Genomic DNA, 16,258 nt, shown 5'->3' on the forward strand with positions numbered 1-16,258 from the left:
AAGCAGGAATCCAAGACCAGGCCCTCGAATGGACCGCATCCTTCCTAGCCGGCAGAACCCAAAGAGTCCGCCTCTCCCCATTCCAATCCAAGGCCTACAACATCATCTGCGGCATACCCCAGGGCTCATCCCTCAGCCCGACTCTGTTCAACATCTACATGGCCCCCTCGCACAAGTGGCCCGTCAGAACAACCTCAACATCATCTCCTACGCCGACGACACCCAACTCATCCTCTCCCTCACCAAGGACCCACACACCGCCAAAACCAACCTCCACGAGGGACTGAAAGCCATCGCCGACTGGATGAGAGGCAGCCGGCTAAAACTGAACTCGGACAAAACAGAGGTTCTCATCCTTGGGCCCACCCCCTCCACCTGGGACGACTCGTGGTGGCCGGCCTCTCTGGGTTCCCCACCGACACCCACCGACAGCGCACGAAACCTCTGCTTCATCCTCGACTCATCCCTCTCCATGTCAAAGCAGGTCAACGCCGTCTCCTCCACCTGCTACAAAAGCCTCCCCATGCTTCGCAGAGTCTACAAATGGATCCCAACTGAAACAAGAAAAACAGTAACCCAGGCCCTCGTCAGCAGCAGACTCGACTACGGCAACATCCTCTACGCCGGCATCCCATCCAAACATCTACAACGCCTCCAACGCATCCAAAATGCCTCTGCCCGACTCATCCTCAACATCCCTCGCCACAGCCACATCACCCCCCACCTAAGAGACCTTCACTGGCTCCCCGTCAACAAGAGGATCACCTTCAAGCTCCTCACCCACGCATGCAAAGCACTCCACAACACCGGACTGACCTACCTGAGCAGCAGACTCAGCTTCTACACTCCCCCACCCGGCAACTCCGCTCCGCCAACCTCGCCCTCGCCTCCATCCCCCGCATCCGGCGCAGATCCTCCGGCGGCAGATCGTTCTCTTACCTCGCCGCCAAGACCTGGAACACCCTCCCGTCTGACCTAAGACAGACCCAGGACCTGCTTTCCTTCAGAAGACTCCTCAAGACCTGACTCTTCGAGCAGTAGCAGCACTCCCCTCCCCCCCAGCGCCTTGAAACCCTCACGGGTATGTAGCGCGCTTTACAAATAGATTGATTGATTGATTGTATATGGGTGGTGGTAATGTTGCAGCTGCTAGGAAAAATCTATCTTGCTATGAGGAAAAGTAACTTCGCCAGGGTGACAACAAACCGCAAACTGTGAAACTTCATAACCCCATTCAGGAGGAAAATTAGGAACATTGTCAGACATCACTGGCAAAAAATGCACATCCCTACAGCTGTACCGAATTAAACAACACTCAGGTCAGGATGTACTCAGTGGAGTAATACAAAATGATGAGGCCCCCTTCAAAATGTGACGAGGGGCCGATATGCATTGGTCTTGGGCTCAATGGAATTCCCCTGAGGGGTGGATTACCCCCCCATCCCACCCCACCAAACTGGAGGTGCCTTCTCAGGGAAAGCAGGTACCTTTCCCAAACGGGTCCATGCCGTTGCACGCTTTCTGCAAGGCAATCAAGGGCTTGGCTTTGGGAAGTAAGGGGGTCCCCTCCAAAACAAGGGATCCTGCTATCCCCCCCCCCCCCCTCCACTTTGCGGGAGCCCCTGATATGCCCCCTGGATTTACTGTGGGCTTTCATAGGTACTCATGCAAAGATGTTCAAACAGCATACAAATCAACAACCAACTTACCTATGCATATTACAGTTTGCACTGAAAAGCTGACACGTTTAAAGTCAAATAGCCTTGCATTGCGAAGCACCAAGCCCTCGATTTATACAAAGGTGACGTAACTGTGAGGAGAGGCGAACAAATCAAACGCCCGCAGACTTATGGGAAACCAGATATGCTAAATAGCCTTGCCGGCCTGTCGTGAAATCCTACTGACAGATGAAACCAAGCGCAAATAATGGGCAAGTGGAACATTGTTTGATATTCCCAAACGTAACATGATTTCTGTTATTTTTTAGTTCGAGCATAGCTTTTCCCACGTGTTGGCCCACCGCCCACCCGTCACTATTACTCGTTCCTGGGCTTGCCTTTCAAAAATCCTTTGTTTTCGTTGGTAACTGCTTTACGTTTGTCCCCCCTTAGGGAGGTTTTGTTACCACCTTGGCCATTGACCCTGTTACATGGCTAATTGCACTTTCGCAGATAACTTTGATTGGGAGTGAACTTCTTTTTCCTTTTGTCTCTCTCTTCACCCTCACGGCGGCGCTTTGAATCGGCTCGCTTATGTCAACTGATTTACTTTTCATTTTCAGTTTGTGTGGCAAGAAAAGTCCAGTTAGGAATTTGCAACGCTAATAGGGCTCCCTCGAGCAAATGCTTGTTTTAACTATGGTTACTAACTATGGTTACGTTTTGGGGTTATCAGAGACTTTCGTACTGGAGGGTGTTTCTCAAGTACAAAGTTAATTTACAACCCTGCTGTTTCGTTCTTGCACAATGGCGCAGCTGTTAGCAACATGCTTAGACGACAGTTTTTGCATAAGTGTGGCCAATGACATCATTAATGCGAACCTCTTTGGAAACATGGTGCAACAGTTCATGTAACACAGTACTGCACAAATCACCCAGCGCTGGGTAGCCAGACTTTTCTTTTATTAAGAAATACCGGGAGAAACTATTTAGCATTATCATTTTACAGGCTAGATCAATCAAAGATGAGGCTGCCTGACATGTTTGGAGAAAGACAATACTCTCATTGGTGATGGCCTTTTTGCAGGCATGCAGCAGGGACAGGTGGAGGGTAAATATTATGATAGACAGGGCCTGTGAATCCTTTCAATTGCCATCCTTGGTAGTGTGAGCCTGACATGTATCATCCTATCTTTTGCTCTGTTAAGGAATTATAACAAAGAATTATAACAAAGTCATACAGTGCTGCCAGGCTAATGTCAACAACGTGAGCCCCTTTCTGGTATGCTTAAATTGTGCGGGTGGTTGGTGGTGCATGGGCATCTGCACTGTTTTTTTTGGAATAGGGGCCCAATCGAGAACAGGTGCACTGGCTCATTGCAGAGTTGACACATTTTGTATATGCCTGCACTGTCTAAAGGGCATTCATTTATCTCTGTATTCTCCAAGATAGTTCAGATTCTCAGCAGGTCCTTCTGGTCATGTTGCTGTGAGGATGGACTGCATGCTGTGACTGACTTGATGCTTCATGTAGTTCGTTGCATAACCCACACAGGTAGGCTAGAAGACCCCTCATAATTCGGTTTGGTACTGGTTGCACTATTGTTAGCAAGTCTGCTCTTCTGAGTGCCCCGCTGTCCAGAAAAATGGCTGGGGATCTCCTCCTGAACAGTCTCTCTCCTCCTTCAGTGTTAGGAACACTTATTCCCTCTTTGAGCAGGCAGGCAGAGTTCTAGGAGCTAGGTAAACCCAGAGCTCTACAGCAAGGTGAGCAGACTTTGGGTGATGTCTTCTCATCTCAAGGAAACTGGCTGTTGGACAGAAACCAGCCCTGGATCACTCTGTGGGGCTTTCCCTTCCTTTGCAAGAAGAACTAGGAACCGGAGCAAAGTGGCATTCTTCAAGTACTAGCTCTGTAGTGATATTCCAGACATGGATTGTTGATCCAAGGTCCAAAGTCCGGATTATTGTTTGGGGTAGCTCTGTTTCAAGATTCATTTTCTGTCTGCAGGGTAGGTGAAGTCTTTGTGAAAGATGGTGACTCTCATAGCAGGTAGTGACAAAGCTTGCTTCAAGCTGAAGAGCTGAGCCCACTGAAAGTTGGAATCTCTGCATCTAGCTGTCATCAGCCTTCCTGAAGTAGCACTCAGATGGAGGCAAGAGAGGCAGACCCTGTCTAGAAATGTATTTCCCTCTCACATTATTATCTACAGACTCACCTAATTTCCTCTACCATTAACCAGATGGCACTGCCCATAATTGACCATCAATCCCCTGCTAACAGGTCCTCAAAGAATGTCTCAGAGCTGCCCTGAACTGCAGGCAAAATTCCCATTCTAATGGCATGTGTTTGCCATCATAGTCCCAGAGAGGATAAATGCCACACGCCCTGAATACACACTCTTGTACAGCTCTGGCTTTCTGCCCCTGATGACCTTCTGCCCCTTGGTCCTAAAGCTGCATTTACCATGGCATCTCTCCTTGTGCCTCCATGGCAAGTGGTGTGTCAGGGAAAGTGGCGCTCATTGCCTGCGGGTAAGTTCACCCCTCTATTACTAGAAAGGAAGCTGATGTGTTTACCATGGACTACATTTACTTACTCAAACTTTCCCATCCTACACCCCTAATCCACACCTCATAGCGGGCATGGGACTATTGTCTTTATGCTGCGTAGGTCACATAAAGCTTTAATTTGATGACCTATTTTTTCAGTTTTAACGGGGAGTGCAGCCTACCTATCTCACTCATGTAAAGTTCTGCTTTGTATGTGAACCTCAGTCTTGGCACTGACATTCCATGTGCATGCCACGCATGTGTGCTTCTGTAATACATGTGTAATTTTCATGCAATAATAGTGCTTTGAGTGTGTTGAGTTCCTGAGTAATAGGACCAGTGGGAATCGTTTCGATGCCCCCTAGTTTAAAATGGCACGGATGGAGGATGGAAGCAGCTTTCTAGAGAGTGGAAGTGTACTGCCTACACTCATGTGGCTAGAGAGGAGAGATTCAGACAATGAAGTGAGGGACAATGACAATAGGATTGCCTTTAGAAATATGAGGACCTTGCTTGCAAAGGGTTGCTGATTAGTTCTTCCTGAGCTCTGCCATTTGGTAGATAGTAGGGGAAAGTTGCTTGACTACAGTTTTGGTTGTTCATGGTGAGGATGTTTCTAGGCCGATCCAGCCCTTTTAGGTGTCCTCTACTGCTTGTGGAAGGCTGATGACAGCCAGACGGAGAGATCTGACTCTCCACTGTGCCCTTATTTTGGACACTTCTGCAACGAGCCAGTGCCAATTGTGCAGTCTAACACTTAGGCACATGCCCATATCAGTCCTATTTCTTAGCATAAATCATGATTTTTTATAAAACACCATGTAGGCCAAAAAGGGGTTTAGACAGAGGGGACCTTCCAACCAGGATTTCCATCTATGCTGCATGCTCTTTTTCAGCTAGACCTCTTCCTTGTCTCTGCAAGTCATCTAAGGAGACAAAGGGCAGACCTTCATTCTAAGGTAATGGGGGTAGGTGCTCCTCTTGTGGACTGAGTATGGACAGATTGGGCTATCACTGCTGTGCTCTTGCTAGATGCTAGGCATTAGGTAGGAATTCTAAATACATGTTTATTGCAATATGTCCAGATTGTTCATCTTTTTCTCACTGTCACAATCCTAATTTATTTATGACTCATTATCCTAATAATTGCAGCTCATATATTTTATTGTAGCTTGCAGTTTTTTCAATAAATATATTAGCAGTCTGTATTGTTGGAGGAGGGAAATAAAGACTATAGAAATATGAGATAAAGCACACAACTGTGCCCCAGCATATTCTCTATGTTTAAGGCAGGAAGGAATGGATTGTGCTTACCAGGGATGGCATGTTAACCTTGTGCAAAATGGAAATAATTGTGGTCATGTTGATGGCAACATGGTTAAACATGACTCAACTATAAAGTCAGAATCTCACTGTTTGTGTTATGGATTTCAGATACTCTGTAAAAGTTTTTATCTCTATAAAATCTTTGTTCTCACTGTAACTGATGGCACTGAATATGACACATGATAGATAATATGTTGCTGCACATATGTACTAGAAAGTTGTACAGTACACAAAAAGAGCTATTTTAAAATAAATAAGGGAATAGAGTGCTCTGTAGAATACTGAAAAGACTGGTGTGTAACCAGGGCTGGTGTCTGCATGACAGCCAATTTCCCAGATTTGAGAGGGCATGATATGGAATCTGCCGCATTCTAGAGAATTTAAGGGACTGTCAGCACCACCGAGTGTCCGGTCCTAAAGGAAGAGAGGCTGTCCAGGAGATAAAATCCTTTAAATTACCAGCAAGTGCAACACCCACAAGTGGCGGAATGCTGACAAGGGCAGAAGCTAGTCCTGACACGTCTTTAAGTGCAGTTTCTGCCGTGAACTGCATATGAGATTGTGTATCAACTCATTATCCTACTGCTGACATTCCCATCACTGTCTCCGAAAAACTGATGGCGACACTGCCACAAGAGGTATTACTGTATCGGCCTGGAGGATGCATCTGCCAGAAATGAGAGCCCACCTGCATTGACCTGGGACTGACAGTTCCGATGCCAAGTGCCCGTCTCCCTCAGCTCTGGAGCCTTCATCCGCCAAAGATGAACATTCACCTGCATCATCCCCAGAGCAGCAACTGCCCACATGCCACACTTTCTGAGCAGGAAATTCACTCTTATGAATGGAGAGACTGGGCCAAATACGCAAAGAGGTAGTTTGCTACTAAAACTCTAGTCTTGGCAACTAAGAACTTGTTGAGCATCAGAGAATACTAAAGTTACCTATGAGATAATAGTTTTGGGGTAATTATTAGTATTCTGCACCTGTGTGTAGGCCACACTTCCTCCCTAAGAAGCCTTTGACTGATCTCACTTGCTACCTTGTAAGTCAATGCAGTAAGGGTGCACTTTGCAGTTTGCTAAGCCATTGGAAGCACAGGCACTGCGATAGTGTGACAAGGACAGTGAGGCAGGACAGGGTGACACAAATAACAGAATATAAAGAATATTTTGTTTTTTGAGGGCACAATTTAGTTCATCTGTAGCTGGGGGATTTATTTCCATAATTTTACTTCAAGAAAAAAAAACTCATTGTGAATATGTTTGAGTTTTCTTAGATAGGCCTACTATTTCTGTAGTTATAATTTCAAAAAATCCAATTCATGTTCTACATATATTTCATCTATGCCCACACCAGCGTATGTTTAGTGACAGATGTCAGTTTTTCATGGCTACAGACAGGTATGAGAATAATGAAAGAAACACAGATTAATATTTCAAAGTTTATCAAAAAAATCTTTCAATACAAAATCCGAAAAAGATTGGTCTTTTCTCTACAATTGCTGACGATTTCACATTGGAACGAATCAACACTTTAGATGCCGCCAGCTTTTCTTGATACCTAATGTCAAGACCATTAATTTCATATTTTTATGTGAATGTGTTTTTTATATGTTTTTTAATAAATAGTACATATTAATTATTGATAAGTTCAATGTCTCATAATACATCCATATACAAAGGGCTACATTAAATAGTAACAAAGTTGTACATTTTGAGTACCTACCCATAATTTGTTTCTTATTTTAATACCATGATATTCATATTTTTAAACAATACATGTGTGGATTGTATTGTATATACAGTGCTTGTAGGTGAAATGCCAACAAAATAGTTAAAGACGTTTTTATTATTCTTTGCAATTTGTCTGACACTCTTTGACCCCTCCCCTACTGCAGTCAGAATCACAGTTTCCATACCTTGTTGTGCGGTCAATGAACTTCGATCGCTATATCAGATAGGTATTGCCTTTGAACACTAAGACCTTGCTGTAAAAGAGAAGAACGAATTCAACACCTGCTTACCAGTGGCTGCCCGCATAAATGTAAATGGTGTGCAGACAGGTAAATATCAACCCGGAACAGATGAATGGCTTCTAACCAAACTTAGAACTAGACTTAGAGTTTGGCAGACGGGTTACTCCATCACAAACATGACAGCTTGCCCTGTCCGCCATCAAACAGTTTATCAGTTTTCTGATGATGGAGCACGTGCATGCTCCGCTGTCAGAAAACTTACTCTGATAGGCAACTGAGTATAGGTCATCAAATGAAGGACATCAGACTGTCCACCCTAGTTAGAGCAGACTCTCTTTTTTTGCCCATCGCGGACAAAAAAATCATTACCCATGAAGATAACTCCCACTTTTGGTGTTTGTTTCTGAAAAACAAAAAAGCTTGGCGAACGGCTGCCTAACAGACACTGTCCACCAAACTTGTAGTCTCTTCAGACAAACTATTGTGACAGCAGTTTCTCTGGAGGCAAAGAGATCACTGCTGGGCTGGTGGTCATCTCTAAATGTGGTGAGTGGTTGTCTTTCAGGGTGTGACTTAATGTCCAACCCTACCCTGATTGATGGCTGGGCCAGTGCCAAACACTAAATCAGGCCTTTAGCCTTTCAAAGGACGATCTTTATGAACTGTGTGTGGGGAAACGCAACTTCTCACAGGTGCTATATGTGGCTGCAGCAGAAACCCATATGTGGCTGGTTGAGTGCCTCCCTTATCTAGCCACCATGCCAAGGGGACGTTTATAACAACTGTTTACGGATGACCAGTGACATCTGGCCACAGTTGGTTGTGGACCGAGAAACACGTATGACCTGCAGACAGGTTGTGTGACGGCCTACACGAAGGCTATGGTTCCTGGAAGCAACTGCCCATGCGGTGAGAAATATCGACGACGTGCGAACAGGTGACTAGGACAACTGGAAAGATCTTGGGTGTCTGACCTCAGAAGGCAATCGTGCAAGAAAAAAAGTAAGGCGTGTGGCCAGGTGAGTCGGGCCCGCTCCTGTAATGGTATTAAGCACAGCAGCGTCCTCCAGAGACATCCTGTCTGAAGACAGCAGAGTGGTTTACATTAGACATATTCCGTGCGGGATCTGTCGGCGCAGCTAGATTTAGGACTATAAACTAACACCGCGGAGCTGTGAGCGCAGCAATCCGTCGCCGGTCTTCGTGAGGCCCTCAAGCTGCTCCGACCTGCGCGCCTGTTTACGGAACAGGTCTTGTGTTTAATCTTAATAGTCCTTGCTGGCCCAGAGAAGGGAAGCCGGCCCAGGGCCTGTGATGCACTGTATAATGTAGGCTCGGTGTCTGCTCTGTGTCTGGACACAGCATCCCTCTGACGACAAGCGCGAGATTAACACACTTGCAGTGGCGGCGCTCTGTTTGAGGTAGAGCAAAGTTCAGATGCGCGCACGCGACGGACAGCATGATGGGGGAAATACACCCTCCATAACTACGGAGTACAGGCAGAGGTGTGGTAAAAGTAACATGGGCACCAGTTCAAGCAAAGAAAGTGGCTCTGACCCCTGCTTTTGTAGAAAAACTGTCATATTTGGGGCCCAGTGGGCCTCCCATGCACCTGGACTCCAGAGCCACTGCACTGGCTGCTACGTCCCTGTAACTTTATGAGAAGGATCGACCTAAACCAAGGAAAATGAGCAGACTTGGAAGACTGGTGTTTCTACAATGACACGAGGGCCAGGGTAGAGCCAGTAACTTGTTTCTAGCTCTTCTCCAGCCCCCAGCCACAATGTTTGCCACTGTATGTGGAGACTTATGTTGTTGCTAGTTAGCAGTGCATTGATGCCTTGGTCATTGGAGATTCTTTTGTACATGTGGCCAATGAACACTGTTAGTGGCATTTGGGAAGCCAGCAGACTAGTGGAGTTCGGCATTAGTCCAGTTCGTGGTAACTGGTTCAGGGGGAAAAGATGATTTATGTGACTAACCATCAAAGTGCAACTCTCGGCAACGGCTTCAACCGTATGCTGAATGCTGGAAGGGTCCTTTAGTGCAAATAGGCATGACAGAATTGCAGTGGGAAGAATATGGAAGGGTAATTTCCATCTTAGTGTTGGCTTACCACTTTCATGATGGTAGCCATATCTGTCGTACACATACTAAGAAGTTAGCAATCTCTTATTTGAATTGGCAGGAGGACTCTAGAGACACTTCCTACAATACTCAAAATATCTCTTCCCTTTGGTTCCCCATTCTGCTATTTCCTCAATATTCAATATGGCTACTTAATTGACTATGGGCCTGATATAAAGTATGATGCAGGCCATTACGTCCACCACGCTGATGGATAGAAGACTATTATAATTAGAGATTACCACCAATCCAGTTGTGAACGCTGTGCCTTCGATGGAACCCCTGTAAATGCAAAAACGGAGCACATAGAGAAAAATCAATAAAGCTTACTTACATCAGTGAAAACTTAAATTAATCACTGATAAGAGAGTAAAATTCTCAAATTTATTTACAACAATCTAAAAAACAAGCTGGGTGATCCTCACCCAAACTGCTTAAGCCTAGCGAATCTATAAACCTTGTACACAATTACACGAATTACAAAATCTCACCCTTATCTCATGTATACCTTTTCCTAAATAGAAAAGAAAGAAAAGAAAAAACATTTTTAGAATTCATTGCTGGTTATCATTAAACCTTCTTACCGTTTACATACATTCCTCTAAATCATGTATTTTAGCATATCAAGGATTTTTTCATCATCAAAGATAGAGGAAAATAATAGTGTTTCCAGTATTCATCACTGATAATCTTGTTGGTTTTGAATCTACCTAATTTTTAGGATAAATGTGGCTGTTGTGTCCTTATTGCATACAGTCCAACACCAGAGGTAGTCCTTTCAATCTTGCACACAAAGTGGAGTAATATTACCTTCTATTTGTTTAGTGTTCATCCGCTTATTATTTGGATTATTCAAACTTCACAGGCTCCTCCACGACTAATGTCGACACATTTCAGATTTTCTGTAATTTTAGTCCTCTTTAGGACAACAGAAGATCCTCAAATCTACCTGCGGAGGTAAATTAATTTGCATTCCCATGATCAGCTTCTCCCAACCAAAACCTTTAAAAACATTCTTTTCTAGGCAGATAGTAAAATACATGCCAAGCCCTTAACCAAATCTCTCACTTCTCCCTTTTTTTTACAAAAAATATCTCAGTCCATGCAAACTACATGCCTTTCTTTAAAATTAAGCCAACATGCAAAAGTCACATCTATTCAAAGAGTCCCAGATGAATTTGCCTCATGTGCCATTTAAATTATGTTGAATGTGTTTATCCACATCATTCATGCATATTTTGCCTACAACTCAAGTGCCTGAAGAAATCACTGTGAGCTTTATCATTTCACTTGTCATTTTATCGGATAATTTCACCAAACTAAATTAGAAGCGTGAATGGTTAAAAAGGGAAAAATCCCTTCCTCTATTTTACCCGTACGGTGCATGGTACGAGCTGGTCTCGTCCTCACACACGGTTCCCGTGGGCCGGGGCCGAGACCAGCTCGTCCTGCACCGGACCCACGGGGGAGCACTAGCACTAGGGCCAAGGGGGCAGGGATGGAAGGGGAATCGCTTCCCCTTCCATCCGACCCCCCCAGATCGGCCTATTGTTATTAGGCTAACCTCTAGACCCCAGGGATTAGGTATTATTATTTGTTTTTGCAGGAGGTGAGCGACTCATTAGGCAAGGGTCGATCCCCTGGGGGGCAAAATATTTTTAGGCCATTTCTGCTCCCATAGGGGCAGATCGGCCTATTTTTATTAGGCCAATCTGCCCCAAAGGGGTCAGAAACCACTAGACACCAGGGATTTTTAAAAATTTATATTTAGGTATAAGGGGAGTGGTCCCTTGGGCAAGGGCCGCTTCCCAGGAGGGCAAAATATAGATCGGCCTATTATAATTAGGCCGATCTTCCCCGGGGGGACAGGAAACCCCTAGACACCAGGGATATTTTTTTTTATTTACTTTATTTTTTTTAAATATGGGAAGCGACCCCTTAGGCAAGGGTCGCTCCCCTGGGGGGGCAAATTGTATTGTATTTAGGCTATTTCTGCCTCCCTTTGGGAAAGATCGGCCTATTTTTATTAGCCCAATCTGCCCTCTAGGGGGCAGAAACCCCATGAAGCCAGGGATAAATTCTTTTTTTGTTTACTTTCCTATTTTATACATGGGGAGCGACCCGTTAGGCAAGGGTCACTCCCCTGGAGGGCAAATTGTATTTAGGCCATTTCTGCCCACCTTGGGGGCAGATCGGCCTATTTTTATCAGGCCAATCTGCCCCCAAAGGGGGCAGAAACCACTAGACACCAGGGAATTTGTTTGTCAGTTTTGCATAAGGGGAGCGACCCCTTAGGCGAGGGTCACTCCCATGGGGGGGGGCAAATTTGTTGTAGGCCATTTCTGCCCCCCTCGGGGGCAGAAAACCCTAGACACCAGGGATTTTTTTTTTTAATATATGTAGGGAGCGACCCCTTAGGCAAGGGTGGCTCTCCTGGGGGGAGGGAATTGTCTTTAGGCCATTTCTGACCCCCTTGGGGGCAGATTGGCCTAGTCTTATTAGGCCAGTCTGCCCCCAGGGGGGTGCAGAAACCACTTAGGCACCAGGGATTGGTGTGTGTGTGTGTTTTGGGGGGCAGCCCCTTGGGCAAAGGTCGCATTACTGTTGGCCGTATCTGTCCCCATTGGGGACAGATCTGCCTAAGTTTGGTTGGAAGGCCCATCTGCTGCCAAGGAGAGCAGAAAGCCCACCAGAGACGAGGGAAGATTTTGTTTTCAAAATAAGAGTGTGGGGGTATGGCCATACCCCCACCCCAAAAAAATGGGGCCAATGTTGTTCTGCCCACCAGTGGGCAGGTGGGGCAATTACCCCCGATCAACACCCCAGGGGGGGCAGAAAGTCTTCTATATGCCTGGGAATATATAAAATAGTGGGGTGGTGCCTACTAACCAGTATGGGCCTGGTTATGCCCCCACCCCAACTGAAGGGGGTACAGTATTTCAGCTCTCCCCCATCACACTAAAACATCTTATCCCATGGCAAGCAAGAGGACATTTGATTTTTTTGGCTTTTGGTTTTACATTTGGGCAATGAGAGCTCGGCTAACTCTCAAAATCGTCCCACTTGGAATGGTGAGGGCTGCACTTTTTGGACTTTGGGGTGTTGCCATGTAGAAAAATCCACAAGACCTAGACACATCTGAAAACTAAACATCTGGGTGATTCCAGGGTGGTGTGCTTCACATGCATCCGCACCCTTTTCTTACCCACAATGCCCTCCAAACTGCCAAATTTTCTGGATATCACACATTTTTCCCACATTTTTGTGATGGAACCTTCCGGAATCTGCAGGAATCCACAAAATTCCTACCATCCAGCATTGTCTCATCTATACTGATAAAAATTCTGCCCCAAGTGTCAGCCTAAAAATGTTTATTTTCAAACTGCCCTTTTGGACCCGCTTTGGTTCCCCCTCAATTTCAACATGTTTTTGGCTCTTCCCTGTCACAGGCACTTGGCCCACCTACACAAGGTATCATTTTTACTGGGAGACTGAGGGAAACGTTGGGTGGTAGGAAATCTGTCCCAGTGCGGTGATCCCACACAGAAATGTGGGAAAAATGAGATTTTTTTTACCTGGGTAAGAAAACATTGGGGAACCACACAAGTCACACCACCCTGGATTCCCTTGGGTGTCTAGTTTTCAGAAATGTTTGGGTTTGGTAGGTTTCCCTATATGGCTGCTGATCCCAGGACCAAAAATGCAGGTTTCCCCCGCAAAAACAGGTAGTTAAGTATTTGAAAATTTTGATTTTTGATCTGTCCACATAGTGTTTTGGGGCATTTCCTTCCGCACAAGTGAGGTACTATTTTTATCGGGGAGGCTTAGGGTAACGCTGCATGGAAGGAAATTTGTGGCTCCTCTCAGATTCCAGAACTTTCTGTCTCTGAAATGTGAGGAAAACGTGTTTTTTAGGCTAAATTTTGAGGTTTGCAAAGGATTATGGATAACAGAACCTGGTGATAGCCCCATAAGTCACCCCATCCTGGATTCCCCTAGGTGTCTAGTTTTCAAACATGAACAGGTTTGGTAGGTTTCTGTAGGTGCCGGTTGAGCTAGAGGCCAAAATCCACAGCTAGGCACTTTACAAAAAACAGCTCTGTTTTCTTTGGGAAAATGTGATGTGTCCACTTTTTGTTTTGGGGCATTTCCTGTTGAGGGTACTAGGCCTACCCACACAAGTGAGGTACCATTTTTATGAGGAGTCTTGGGGGAATGCTGGGTGGATGGACATTTGTGGCTCCTCTCAGGTTCCAGAACTTTCTATCACCGAAATGTAAGGAAAAGGTGTTTTTTTAGCCAAATTGTGAGGTTTGCAAAGGATTGTGCACAACAGAACCTGGTGAGAGCCCCACAAGTCACCCCATCTTGGATTCCCCTAGGTGTATACTTTTAAAAAATGCACAGGTTTGGTAGGTTTCCCTAGGTGCGGGCTGAGCTAGAGACCAAAATCCACAGCTAGGCACTTTCCAAAAAACATGTCAGATTTCAGTGTAAAAATGTGATGTGTCCATGTTGCGTTTCCTGTCGCAGGCATTAGGCCTACCCATGCAAGTGAGGTACCATTTTTATCGGGAGACTTAAGGGAACACAGAATAGCAGAACAAGTGTTATTGCCCTTTGTCTTTCTCTAAATGTTTTCCTTCCAAATGTAAGATTGTGTGTAAAAAAGACATCTATTTGAGAAATGCCTTGTAATTCACATGCTAGTATGGGCACCCCGGAATTCAGAGATGTGCAAATAACCACTGCTTCTCAACACCTTATCTTGTGCCCATTTTGGAAATACAAAGGTTTTCTTGATACCTATTTTTCACTTTTTATATTTCACCAAATGAATTGCTGTATACCCGGTGTATAATGAAAACCCATTGCAAGGTGCAGCTCATTCATTGGCTCTGGGTACCTAGAGTTCTTGATGAACCTACAAGCCCTATATATTCCTGCAACCAGAAGAGTCCAGCAGACATAACGGTATATTGCTTTCAGAAATCTTACATCGCAAGAAAAAGTTAAGGAGTAAAACATTGAGAAAAATGGCTGCTTTTTTCACCTCAATTTCAATATTTTTTTTATTTTAGCTGTTATTTTCTGTAGGAAAACCTTGTAGGAGCTATACAAATGACCCCTTGCTGAATTCAGAATTTTGGCTTCTTTTCAGAAATGTTTAGCTTTCTGGGATCCAGCATTGGTTTCACACCCATTTCTATCACTAAGTGGTAGGAGTCTGAAAGCACAATAAATAGTAAAAATGGGGTATGTCCCAGTAAAATGCCAAAAATGTGTTGAAAAATTGGGTTTTCTGATTCAAGTCTGCCTGTTCCTGAAAGCTGGGAAGCCGGTGATTTTAGCACCACAAACCCTTTGTTGATGCCATTTTCAGGGAATAAAAACCACAAGCCTTCATCTGCAGCCCTTTTTCCTATTTTTTTAAAGAAAAAAAACGAAAATGTTGATGTATTTTGGCTAATGTCTTGGTCTCCTTCAGGGGAACCCACAAACTCTGGGTACCTCTAGAATGCCTTGGAGGTTGGAAAAAAAGGACGCAAATTTGGTGTGGGTAGCTTATGTGGACAAAAAGTTATGAGGGCCTATGCGCAAACTGCTCCAAATAGCCAAAAAAAGAGCCTGGCACCTGAGGGGGAAAAGGCCTGGCAGCGAAGGGGTTAAAGCTGTCCCCGTGTTCACTACGTGCCAAATGCTGAAGGTGCCAAAGTAAAAAGTTGTAAAACATTTTGCTCCTAATGGGCCTCATACTTACAGACTTCCATTACTTAGAACAGTGCGGTAGCAATGTACTGGAACGTTTGTAAGCTGTTTTTAAATCGCGTATCTTAAACAGTGCTCACACCTATTTGGTGACCTTTAAATACTTCAAACATGAAGCGTCGTGGTTAGACAGACACCTCTGTTGCCTAAACAAATTGTGGACTCACCGTATGATCTTCACTTGGTGCTCTAAATGTGAGTCCCTCACTTCTGCCATGCTTTCTTGGTGTGCACTTCCCTAGTCAATGGTTGCTTTCACATGAAGGCCAACCTCACAGGGCAATATGTGTGTGCTAAGGGGGTGTGGCTTATATAACTCCTACTCTACAGGTGAACCATGGCCACCATCCTTAAACGGTGTATTTCTGGAGCCTGGTATATGCTAAAGGTACCGAAGGGTACTCCACTTCAATTCCACAAGGATGCTCACGGTTATCAATCAGATCACTTACCTTCCCCTGAAGTAGACCCCCATAATTAATAGGTTCACCATAGACACAGCTCGCCCTCGCACTTTTCATTATCTATATTGTATATAAATGCCTGTTACAAACGATGTTATCTAACAGTTTATGCCTAAAATGTATCTTCTTAGCATGCACTACTTTTATTCTAGGAACTTGGCCCGTCCTATAAGGCATTCATTCTTTGCAAAAGTTGTAAAAGAGACCTTTCATAGGCAGGGCACCCGCTTTAATACTATCTGCTTCATTCTATTAGGGCCCACATATCTCTCAATACATTTTGCTTCTGTTCTGTTTAACATTGTAGATGCTTCCTCTTTCACTCATCAGTACAAACAGGACAAACCATTTCATATCATCTTCTGTATGGCTTACGTTTATAA

The sequence above is a fragment of the Pleurodeles waltl genome, chromosome 7, assembly GCF_031143425.1.
Source record: "Pleurodeles waltl isolate 20211129_DDA chromosome 7, aPleWal1.hap1.20221129, whole genome shotgun sequence".
NCBI classification, from domain to species: domain Eukaryota; kingdom Metazoa; phylum Chordata; class Amphibia; order Caudata; family Salamandridae; genus Pleurodeles; species Pleurodeles waltl.